The sequence below is a fragment of the Zonotrichia leucophrys genome, chromosome 10 (assembly GCF_028769735.1).
Source record: "Zonotrichia leucophrys gambelii isolate GWCS_2022_RI chromosome 10, RI_Zleu_2.0, whole genome shotgun sequence".
Lineage (NCBI taxonomy): Eukaryota > Metazoa > Chordata > Aves > Passeriformes > Passerellidae > Zonotrichia > Zonotrichia leucophrys.
Genome location: NC_088180.1, coordinates 11,466,580 through 11,479,255, shown reverse-complemented (window position 1 = coordinate 11,479,255; position 12,676 = coordinate 11,466,580). Strand labels below are relative to the sequence as shown.

The 12,676-nt window shown below is 39.2% G+C and overlaps 1 long non-coding RNA gene across 1 annotated transcript in view; it reads right to left on the bottom strand.

Moving 5' to 3' along the window:
* The window catches only part of LOC135452358 (uncharacterized), a 167,757-nt gene extending 156,889 nt beyond the window's left edge, over nucleotides 1–10,868 (bottom strand). The window contains exon 1 of the long non-coding RNA XR_010441597.1: nucleotides 10,794–10,868. This is a non-coding gene — a long non-coding RNA (uncharacterized LOC135452358). The remainder of the gene's footprint in view (nucleotides 1–10,793) is intronic.
* Between the last annotated feature and the right edge of the window lie 1,808 nt (nucleotides 10,869–12,676).

Here is a 12,676-nt window from a genome sequence, read left to right as displayed (position 1 = left end):
CACAAGCATTGGCTTGTGCTGCTCTTTGTTACTCATTGGTGAGGTGGTGATGAGGTATTTGAAGGATTTCCAAACAAGAACATACAGTTATCAGCATGCCACAAGATGCAGGATTTATTGAAAGTTAACTTTTTATTTTAAATTAACATAAAATGGTTTAAAAAATCATATGCTGTGAGCCAAGTGAAAAGGCATCCACCTCAAAGGGTGGATAGCAGAAGAGAACAATTAGCAAGTTGTTCATATTGAAAATAAACAAAACATGCTCGCGACTAAAGCAGTGAACAGCAGCTATGAGAGTAGCAAATTTATTTACAATTTAAAAATAAAAGGACAGTATTTTCCAGCTCTGCTCCCAAATAGTTCCATCATTGATTGAAACTTGATCAAAATGTCACCTGAGCTTCTCTTGAATTCAAGTATGTTACTAAATCATCCGTAATAAAACATCTAAAAAGTACCAGTGCTCCATTCACAGCCAACTATAATTTAAAATAATAGTAATTACCCCTATTTTTTTTCTGCTGAGCATACAGTTTTATAAGGAAGGCTTAAACACATCCTTAGTCTGTATATTCCAGGCTACTAGTCCAGTGCTACTCCTAATTAGGCAAAGACAAAAGTTTGTGATAACTCAGTCCTTAACTGGATTTAGGCTACTTTGTCCTTTTCCATCTGAGGCTGGGCAGGCCTGTGTTTTAATGTTGCAGCATCCCACTGGCAGGCCCACTAATGAATCTGCAGAAGCCCATCAATCCAAGCAAAACTCAGTAAAACTCATTTGACACCGATTTAAACCTTTCCCCCTTAGCCCTCCAAGCCCCTTTTTCTCCAAGACTTTGTTTGAGCTGTTTGAGCATTTATTTCCAGCATCACTTGATTGGGTCCAGACGTTGCATTGCATTTCAAAGTGAGATGTGGAGTGTCTGCCCGGGGCAGACAGGGTGCTGATCACCAGCATAAACATTAGGAGATAAAATACCCAGTGACACCTCCTCAGCACATCAACTCCCAGATGTGGTCAGCGAAAAGCAGCAATGAATGAGCCCATTGCTCAGAAGGTGAGCAGTGAGCACAGGAATTGCACATTGCAAATTGAAAAGGGAGAATCAGATAATTCAAAATACTTTAAAACACTTGTTTCCTTACCAATAAACGCCAAAGGGAAAAATAAACTAAAACACACTTTTGTTTTTTTTCTGCAGGCTGGGACCAAGCCACAGACTTCATTGAGTTAGCACACCCAGCAGAGAACTGCAGTGAAATAAAGGAAGAATGGACAGCTGCAGTGAAATAAAGGACCACAGACTGACTCTCTCATACAAGGAATATTATCAATATTTGCACTGAGGTAAAACCAGATAACAGGAGGAGGAATGCCAGCCAAACATTCAAGTCATAAAGACGGGGAAAATTACATCTTGAATTAATCAGTCTGTTATTACATCACTCTTTGGCCACTAACAACCAATTTATCTGGAAATGGCAGATTTTCACTTTTGGTGTATGCATGCCTGGACAGAGAGGCAGAAAGTGATATAGTTTTGTTTTAGAGAGTGTTTTGTTGAGGATTTTTTTTTTTTAAAGCTCAAGTACTCTCTACTGTAATCCTAGGGAATGAAGCCTGTTGTGAAGAAAAAACTGCTCTGCGCTTCTGAAAATACAGCCCACCAGATACTTATCCTAAAAATAAGATTTGACAGAACAAAGGTAAAAAGAATAATAAACTCTTTATCTTGTGCAGAGATTAAATTGCTATTGTTGTATTTCAGTCTGTAAATTGTGTCAGTTCTACTCCCTGCTCCAGTCTGTTCTTGTAGACTGGAGCATAGTCCACAAGACCAATAAAGGGCACTTCAATTTTTTTTTCTGCCCTTTTATTAAAAGATTCATTGCTACCACTACAGAGACCAGAAGAAAAATTATATTCAAAAATCACAGATCTGACTGAAGAAATGAGCAGGGAAACAGGTTTCTCTCATTTGTGAAGTGGCAAAATCTTGATGGAGAGGTGGAAAACTCAGAGAGAGGGAAACATGAGGTCAGATATTCAGAATGCAAATAATCCACCCAGACCTAGGAGTTTATATGCAGAGTAACCACATTGAGCTGCCTGCCAAAGTTCTCTAGAAACTCAAATTTCAAGAGGGGTGGGGGGGACCAAGAAAAGCACAACAGAAAGCATCCATTTAGACTTGAACAGGGCAGTTCTAAAGCGTGCAAGAACAACAAAATCTTGGTACTAAAACCTGAATTTTCTTTAGTAATGCACATTTTCCCATGAATAATAGAAGAGTATCCTCAATGTTTTATGAGTTATAGCTTAGTCCTGAAGACTATCTGCAGGACTTGCCTATACTGATACTTTTGCATTGAAGAGATCAGTAATATTCAGCTAGCTAATAAAGGGGCAACTACAAGCTACAATGACAGCCTCAAAAAGCAAAAATCAACAAAGTCATTCTAAAAAAATTGATTTGAAGCAAGAAAATACTTTTTTATTTCTTCACATCACTGCAGTATCCAGGAGCCCTGATAAGCCCAGACCCCAGTGTGGTAGATGCTACTGTACAGCCAATTTATGAACCAGACATGCTTCTCAATGAGTAAAAGAAAGTACATGCTAATAATGTTATTACAGCATCAGTGCAGCATTTTCTTAGACAATGAAAAGTGTGGAAGTTTTATATGCTATCTTTATTGTTATAAAAAGTAGCACTGTTACCTTGGCAACTGCTGAATCACTTGGGAGTTCGTTAAAGAAACCCAAATGTTACTTATACTTGCACATTTGCAATCAATTTAGGGAAAACAATTGGGGTTTTGTTTGGTGTGTTTTTTTAAGCAAATCACACATTTTTTCCTTATGACTATGACCCTGCAAATTTCAGCATTTTTGGGGTTTCTTTTAAATAAATCACTTCTTGGGATTTAATTAAGGCAGTTCATGTCTCATTTGCACACAAAGTAATCTGCACTTTCTTACACAACAAGTTCTAATAATTCATCTAGGATGTCAGTCAGAAATGGAAGCACAGACACTCTGCAGGGCACACAAAAATTCCCATCAGCTTCCCACCTCCTGTGCAGATGCTGGGAATGGGGACAGAAATTTTCAGGGGGGACAGGAATCCCAAACTCCTCTTTTTCAGGGGCTTAGACCACACTCCCTGGTATAGGAGCACAAAAATGGGAAAAGGTGGTTGCACAATATCCTAAAACACCAGGATAACACTGCCAAACCTGACCTTGCCTGTCTTGACTTCCAGGTGTTGGCATCCTTTGGTTTCCAGGTTTTTTCCACCCTTCCTCAGCAGTATCTGATTTTAATGTAAGGACTGGGTGCATGAAGATAATGGGAAACTGCAGGAGGATCAGTTAGTGAGATGTGATGATTCTGTGGGATGCCTCTTTTCTTTCTCGTTTTCATGAACATATTATTCCCCAAGTACAGGCCAACAGCAATGAAAAGCAGAATACTGGCAACTCTCAGTTTTTCTGTCAAGGAACCTCATGCAACTCAATTAGGCTGTAAAAGAGGGGCTGATTTTGCATAATCTCATTTTTTTTAAACTGAAATTGCCACACACAATCAGTGTGTGAGTGCAGCCCAAGTAAAATGCACATTTTCCTTAAAACAAACCCAGCCAAAAGCACATTAGACTCCTTCAGACTGTCACCTCTGAGGTGTACAGAGCCAACCAGAATAAAAGTCAAGGGTTACATCCAAATCCTCCTAACCCAAACTGGCAGGATAAAAGGAGGTTCAGGGAAAGTCTTATCACTCTCTATACCTGAAAGGAGGTTGTGGGGTTTTGTCTTCACCATTAAATCTATATCACATTGCACTTAGAGGGTCATCTTACACCATAGCCAGAGGAACTCCTGCTTTAAATACTTATTTAATATCTTTGGTGAGAGAATGGAACTAAAACCCAGCCTCCAGAAAACATGAACAATCATGAAACTAAAACCAGAATTCAGCTATAATTAAACAATTTATTTCAATAGGATATATTGAATAACTATTTCAATAGGATATATTGAATAGTTATCGAGTTCCTGAGATGGTTATTGCATTAGAAACTACATTGGCAAGAGGATAAATATAGAGCTATTGGCACCTCCACCACAGAGTTATGCTACCCCTATGGCCAATATTTATTATTCTATTTCCCAAATGCCTTTAAGAACTGAATAATTCAATTGCTCAGACCATTTGAACCTTAAACACAAAGTATTCCACATCTGCTTGCATGTAGAGAGGTCTGAGACAATGACTCAACCAGATACAACCTTAACTCCCAATTTCCTTTCATTTAAGCCTCTAATGAGATGATAACAGAAGGGCCTCAGGGTTTTGTTTTACAAGGTTGTGATAGGACTTTATAGCAACTAAAGGTTTTTTCACCCAAGTTTGTTCTTGGGGATAAAGGAGGGCAGGACATGGAAACTTTTTCTTCAAAAGGTGCAGCAGAGAACACCTCTGTAAGAGTGTGTTTGTCTCCCAGATCACTCTTGAAGAAGTGGCTCACATTAAAAAGAACTAACACAGATCAGAGTGTTTATTCACACACACATTCCAATCCCCAGACAGGTTTCAGCAGGAAAACAGAGTTCAGGCTCTGTGCAGAGACAGGCATGCTCCAGCCATGTTTAAAGGGCCATGTTTAAAATGTGCCATGTTTCTCCCACACCAACCTCTCAGTTCTGTCAGTCCTCTCTCTGTGCTGACTCTCCTGCCTGTGCTATTCCATGTGCTGGGGCTGTAAAGACCACAGATCCTGGATCTGAGTTTGCTGGCTGTTCATGTCCCCTACATACAACATCAACCAAGGTTAACTCCTCTTTCCAATCAGAGCTACAGTATGGAGCAGGAAGATTAGCTTGGAAAGTGTGACCTCATGGGGGATGTGCTATTAAAAAGTGCCCTGTTTCAGAGAGAGCCAGAAAAAGCTGGACAGAAATAAGAAATATCACTGGGAGAGCTGTACTGGGGTACAAAGCAGTAGGATACACTCACCAAACTGGCACAGACTTGAAATACTTTCAGATTCATTTTCAGACCCAAGTGACATGAATCTTAATAAAAACAAATACTGTGTAACATAAAGCCACCAAAGATTGAAAAAACGAGACAGCAAGATTGGTTTTGACAATTCGAATGTTTCAAATTTGGTGCTGATGCCCATGTCCACAGGTAAGAGGCTCTAGTAAAGGAGGGAGAAGCAAAGCAATGCCTCACTGCTGTATGTGGATTCAAATTTGTCACTTTGGCCTTGATGGATTGTTTTGGGTCAAGTTCTCATGCAAACTCCTGCAAACTGCAGTCCCAAGCCAGCTGCTCAGTGGCCACAGGTGCTGCCACAGTCCCCCTTGCCTCACATTGCTGTTGAATAAGGCTGAAAACAGCAGGAAAATTTGTGTACAGTTCCCTAGGTAGGGAAAAGAGCCATGACTTGTCACCTGTACAAGCCTGCTCTCAGCACCACCTCCTGGGAGGATTGGCAGCAGTCACCCCCATCACATTTTGGGAGCCCCGAGAGGAAGAGGAGCTGCCATCTCCTCCTGACCTCACAAGGAAGAGGGAAAGCAAACAGGACAAGGGGGCTGCCAGGGACACCCTCCTCAGAGCACTGAGCAGCAAGACAGAGGTAAAAAAGCAGAGTGGAAGAAATAGAGAGTTGCCATGAATGCATTCTCGTAATGTTTTAGTTATTCATACTAACTTAAGGCCTATTAGGCTGGTTTGTGTTTACCCAGGTTCACATGGCCCTGCTACAGCACCCAAGGCAATTACCTCTGATTACAGGACAAAATTACTAAAGAGCTTCAGCACACAATGCCTGGGCTCAGAGCTGCCATACATTCCAAGATCACCTCCAAAAAAGGACCAAGCTGGGCACTTAATCCTGTTTCCCAGAGGGGAGAAGCTACCTTTAAAAACACACCACCATCATGGGGAAGGAAATAATTACAGACTTCCACAGCAGAGAGAAGAGCTCTTTCTTCCTGCCCCATGCCCAGTGTCCCTTTCTGTACCCCTCCAAAGCAATGGCAGGGGGAAGGTCACAGGAAGAAGCACTCACACAACAAGATTCTACAGAAAGGTGCTGTGCTTGTCCACTCACTCCTGTGTCACCACATTTCCTACACAGCAGGATGCAGAACAGCAGCTCCATTTCTCCTCCAGCTTTTCTGCCCCTCCTGCTTAAACTGCTTGTCATTTGACATTGCTGCCTGCTACTCTGCTGTTCCACAGCCTCACAAGTGAGACCGTGAATCCACACATCAGCCAAGACTGCCTAGCAGAAAAGGAACCCCATGATTAAGGAACAGGATGAAATTCTGTATGGCATTTAAAAATAAATAAAAACAGGACAAAGAATAGAAGCAAAAGTGTTTTGCTGCATCTCCTTACAAAAATATCTTTTAAGCTCTAGCTGCTTATGTGCAAAGCAATTCACAGCAGTAAAAAGACAGGAGAGAGCTCTTGCTAAGCAGTGAATAGAAGCAATTAGCCAAGAGAAGAGCATAAGCAACTTGCACTATGCCTTCATACAGCTTATCAGGTTTATTCTGCCCTGTTACATCTGTGTAATTTATATTAAAAAGCCAGCAGCTATTTGGCAAGATTTGCATCTAGAAACAGCAATTTAATCACATATGAAAGATCAGTGGAAGTGGATGCCTCAGGACATTGCAAACTTCTCACCTCCTACTAACCTGCCTGAAACTTGCCCTTGTCATATTAAATGTTCACTAAAAATAACTTTTAAATATCTGTTTCATTATTAGGCTCATCTCTCTAAACAGAAACAAAATTTATTAAGTTATCATGCAAAATATTGAATGCTTGCACAGCAGAAACAAGCAGCTTGCAAGTTCAGCACTCTTCGCTCTGCAGTGATGTAACCACTATAACATAGCAGAATTCCTAGCAATTTCTTGGCCAGGCAGAAACAAGTTGAATGGCAGATGTTAGAGATTCATCATGAAAAAACCCTCCAGAAGCAAAACTGTCAAACAGGACTTTACTCCCTAAAATAACAAAAGGAAGGGATTCACATGGAACCTGGATGTGGTAGCTAACACCATCACGTCCAGGGTACCCTGTCCTGTTGTTCCATTATTACGTTTCTGACATTTTAATACTGAGCAGCAGTTATATATTTACCAAATACTTCACCTTTGAAGCCTGACCTCAAAGTGTCCTAAAGCTTCAAACCATGACCAGTTAAATGACTAATTTTAGGCAGTCCTGTATTTATTGCTGTTATACAAAGAACAGAGCTCTTAATCAACCAAGGCTTCTCAGAAGTCTCATTTCTTTCTTCTTTATAAACCTCTTTATGGGCAACAATCAGACAAGACCAGGAGTTGTTTACTTGCTGATTGGTGCTCAGAATTTTTTCTAAATATGTGTGTGCCTGCACTACAAACAGAGTTGTTGCAACAGGTACCTTCCATGAACTCTTAAGAATTGGGGTCAAGAACAGAAGGGGTTTTAAACTAGCATTAGTTTGCCAGACATGGCACTAATCACTCCCAAATCAAAGCTTATAGAAAGCATGGACAGCCTGCTGAGATGTACTTGATCTGTGAGTAACCCCTCTCACTTTATCAATATTCCACTTCAGAGGATGGAATTTCATAGTTGAAAAAAGGAAAACAACTTAAGTGTCCAACATAAAAGCAAAGCTCTGCCCAGTAAGCAAAAAATGGCAATTCTGCCACTTAATTGGAACCTTAATTAGAAAGCAAAAATACATTTCATACACAAACTGCTTTCCTTTATTAAACCCCCTTTCAGAAAAAAGAATCTCTCTGGGAGCTGTAGCCTGGGGGATTTTTTTGTTTGTTTGGATTTTTTTATTTTTTTCTACAGTCACTTATCTGCTTCTTGTAAAACAAGACCAACACAGAGGAAAATTTCTATTGAGTCCATGAAAAAAATATCAAGTGCAGAAGTTAATGTAGGTGTTAATGCTCGGAATGGTGGGGCTTTATACAACCTCATCACCTGATATATGTGCCAAGGCCAAGCCTCACCTGCTGCTGTGTTCAGCTGTTTGCCAATTGTGACATTTTCTCACCAGCAGCAAAACCCTTGAGACCCCAAGAGCCCCAGTTTCCAATGCCTGCCTGGGCCTTGAACGTGCTCCTTAGCCCACATTTATAATCAGACTTTTCTTGAGGAAAAGAAATTGCTACAACAGGATTCAGTCACATCTCGGAGAGAGCAAAAAGCAGATATTCAGACTAAACTGGTAGCTCAGTAATCAGTGTCCTGATTAAGATAAGCTGGAAGTAATTGAGAAAGCAAAAGACTTTTACACTATGAATCCACACCTAACAAACAATTCAATCCATCCATTTTTCCAGCAGCTCAGGCAATAAGTACTACTGGGATTTTCACTAATAAGTCTACAAAAAGTAATCATGGAAACAATCTTTTTCCACAAGCATCACTGAAATCTTAGGACAGAGATTCTATATGGCAACCTTTCATTGTTATTATTGTTTTTTAAATTGTGCCACAACTGACCCTTCACTCATTTTCTTTCATCTCTGAAACACAAAAGGATTCTTGCAATCATGCTACTTAAAAAAACAAATCTGATTTAAAACAACAGTTGTAAACATTAATAGGTTTAAACAATAATGATGATGGCTTGCCTGCCAGTTCCATCTGTAGCTAAATCTGTGTTAATTCACAGTAGAATTTCTAACTAATTTGTGGATGCCACAAGAAACAGAGCTGTGTTCAATTAGCATGACCAGTAAACTATCAAGATAAGGGAAAAATACATTTCTATATAAACGTAGCATATTTGCCCTTTATTACAGCAAAAATACATGCCTAAAATTAATTTATCCACTACAAAGCTGTCATTTTCTTTAATTTAGGATATTTGGGCTCAGATGCATTCCAAGATAAGGATGCTAAAGAGGAATCCTTTATTACTACAAGGCTGCTGTTTCACATGGAGTAACACAGTGAGAGTCCCTCTCAGCATGAAGGGTGCCAGTCCAAGCTTTAAGGGACACTCCCAAAAAAAACAATAAAGCAGATATTCCTTGCCATCTTAGACATGCTTATCAGTTTATATATTTTTTTTCCCCAAATACTTATGTGCAAAAAACATTTCAAATTCTTAATCATTATGTGCAGGAACATTCAGAAAATCTAAGTCCCAAAGGCAAAGTACACACAACAGGACAAAACTGTTCCCCATGACCTATTGGGATATATGTACATGTAATTTACACATTACATGTGAATGTAATAGACATGTAATAAAAAACAGAACATGATAAATCAGAATTTTTTTAAGAAATGGAAAATATAAGGATTTTATAACCTACAAGACTAACATGCATTTTATAAATCTAAGAGAAATTGTATTATATGTAAAATTCTCCTATCCTTCTTGATAATTCTCAAATTACTTTCCATAAGCATGGTCCATTTGGCAATTTCCAAGAGATGTCAGTAATAACAGCAATATTTAATTCAGTAATTAATTAAAAACCCAAGTTTTTTTTAAAGATACACTTCAGTTCTGCAAACTTTGTTATGCAGGTGTTCTGTCAAAAGAGTTTTCAGGTTCACAGGCAAATCTGAAAAGGCTATTAATGGAAAATAAAGCAAAGGCATTGCTTCAACCAGCTGGACCATGCTGTAACTAACATTACAATAAATATGATCTTTCCAAAGGACACAGCCACTCTAGACATGCAGTGCACACTTGTTCTGAAATACACATTTACACTCAAGATTATGATATAATCATCCATGTGATCTAAATAGGGAATTAACAGCTTTTCTCTTCCACAGAGGGACCAGCTGATGAATGAGAAGGTGAAAATTATAGGTTTTAGAGACATATGAAGAAAAGTCATTTAATCCACAGGAAATTAAGATCATATCTGAACTGAGTCCTTTACTTGAATTGGGAATAAAACTCTTCATAAGACTTTTCCATTGTTTCTCTGAGTTATTCTTCTTTTCTACTTGGTAGGAAAAAATAAAAAATAACCAACCAAATATACAGCCCTACAATGCACATGCCTGTATCAAGTTAGGAACAAGTATAAACAGAGAAAATTTTGCAAACCAAGTATATTTTCAAATCACTTTTAAAAAGTCTTTCTGCATTGAGGAAGAAGTAATGCCTTCTCCCTCCACCCCAACTTCCTCTAGTTTCAGCTACATGAAACAATTTAATGCCTTTACATATTTCACATGTAGATCATCCAAAACACTTGCATAGCCTACCAAAAATCATTTTATGCAATAAATGCATTGTAGTACAGAGAATGCAAAACTGCAGTTCTCCCCTCACAAAACAATTTCAAAGTGAAATATGCAACATTCTAATAATTTCCTTATATTTTTTTCTGTCTAATAAGTTTCAGTCTTATAAGAATTATACCACACATCATTTGAAATGCCATAAGACACCAAGCAATTATTGGTCCGATTATTTTTTTTTTCAAGTACTAATTTAGAACTCAAATCTGTGTTTTCTAGGTTTATTTTCAAATTCATCTTAGTAATTTACCACAGTTCTTTCTAAACCTAGCCTCTAGTTAATAAGGCTTCTACACATATGGTCTGACTTTCTAAAGGGCCTATTAGGGAAGAAAGAAGAAAAAAGAAAAGAAATTCCATTACTGTTTTCATGCTTTTTCATTGAACCATCACCGCATTCGCTCGCAATAACTCTAAAGCAGGATTATAAAAGTGCTTTCCCAGAATGTGCACTAAAAGGAAAGGAGCTCCAAACCTGGAGAGGGTCTGAAAGGGGCCTCTTGTGAAGTGAATTCTCCCATGCAATCCTTTGAATCCCTTTGCCTGGTGGAGCTGCTGGGCCTCTAAACACAATCAGCTATTCCTGCAGCTGATCCCAAATACTTTCAGCAGCCCATCCCAGCAGTGATTAGGGAAACCTCATTGCACGTGTGTGATGGATCCATTAGCAGCATCCTCCTTCACCTGAGAACCAGCTGAAACAATTTTCACTTTCTTAACACGTCTTTTGAAGAGCCACATGTTGGTTACTTCTCTGCTCTCCACCATAAAGATTCTCTCCAGACATCCAGGCTTTACTGATCAGTTTTATTTGCAGTCCTACTTTGACAAATATGAAATGTCTTCAGCTTGTTAACAGTGTGCATCTAAAGCAAAGCTCTGTTAAAAATGATTAATTTTCTGCGCTAGTAGAAGTAAAAATAAAGCAAGCAACCATCTGTACTCTTCACTGTTAGGCAACATTTGTTATCCTCTTATTGATGTGATCTCAAACTGACTGGGTAAAACCAATATTTTGGATACAGGGCAGATGGAATCAGCTGCAATGTGGGGTAGAAGTCTTTTTGCTCCCTAGACAACAATGCAGCAAGTCTCTATTTCTCTACACATGATCCCAAGTACATCATCCCCTTTGATAGTATTTATCTTTATGAGCATGTCCCAGCCACCCCATTACTGGTATTTTCCTTGAACATAACAGCTGCATACCACCATCTACCCATACTATGGAAAATCCCAAATCTTTTTATCCACTTATTCATGCAAGTGAAGAAAGACAGGAAACACTGTCAATTATCCAAGTAGTCCTAAAGACCATCCATGAATTAAATTATAAAGAGCAGGGAACAAGGGAAAAAGGTCCTTGCACTTTTTCAGATTTTGAACCAAAAACTTATGGAATGCCACAATACACCTTAAGCCACATTACTTCAGGGAAGAAAAAAATAAAGCTGCACAGTTTGACAGTTGCAGTGCATCTAAAATGCAGAACTGGAAAATCCACAGAGGCTGAAGAAGTGCCAAGGGAAACAGTGGAATTTGCTAGAAGCTTTGAATTGCAAATGCAAGGGGAAATCCTCTGCTGGAAAATATATTCAAACTCTACATACAGAGCAGATGAATGCCAGAAGAAATCTGATACCTTTCTCTCCCTTTTCACCTTTTGTCTTTCAACCTTTTTTTTTTCCTGTCTCACTACTTCACCTTTCCTTATCTCTTTTTGTTCCCCTTATTAGCTGTGCTTTGTCACTGCTTTTACTTTCTTACAGAGACAAGAAAACTCAATGTTTATTCTGCAGAACATCTCAAAAAAAGGGATGTTTTTTCCAGGGTACAGGGGAAGTCCCACAAGATCACCCATATTAGCAGTTCCTCCTCATATTCATCTCTGGTGTTTTTATTCGTCCGGTGCAGGAGGTTCCATCTGTTTTTCCCCAAGGTTATCCCCCTCACCCCTGCGGTGGAAGGAGCATTCACAAACAGCACCACAGCACAGGGCAGCCCTGCTGGGACACACCACCACCCTCTGCTTTGCTCCTCAACCTAAGTGCCACATGCAGATGGTTTGAAAACTCCTGGAATGAGAGAGAATCTGCAGTACAAGCCCCAAAAACCCCGATTCAAGCTATGAGCACAGATGTAAATAAATGATGGATGAACCACTTACTTAGCTTAACATCAAGAGCTAATCTTACTGTCCAGGAGAGCTTTAAATCAAAGAGCAGACAAGGTTCTTTCCTCAGCAATGGGAGCATATCTCCAAGTGCCATGCTAAGCTCACTGTTTCAATAATTAGGGGTCTGATCCTGTACCAGAGAAGTCACTGATAGCCTTCAAATGAACAAAACTGATGCAAAA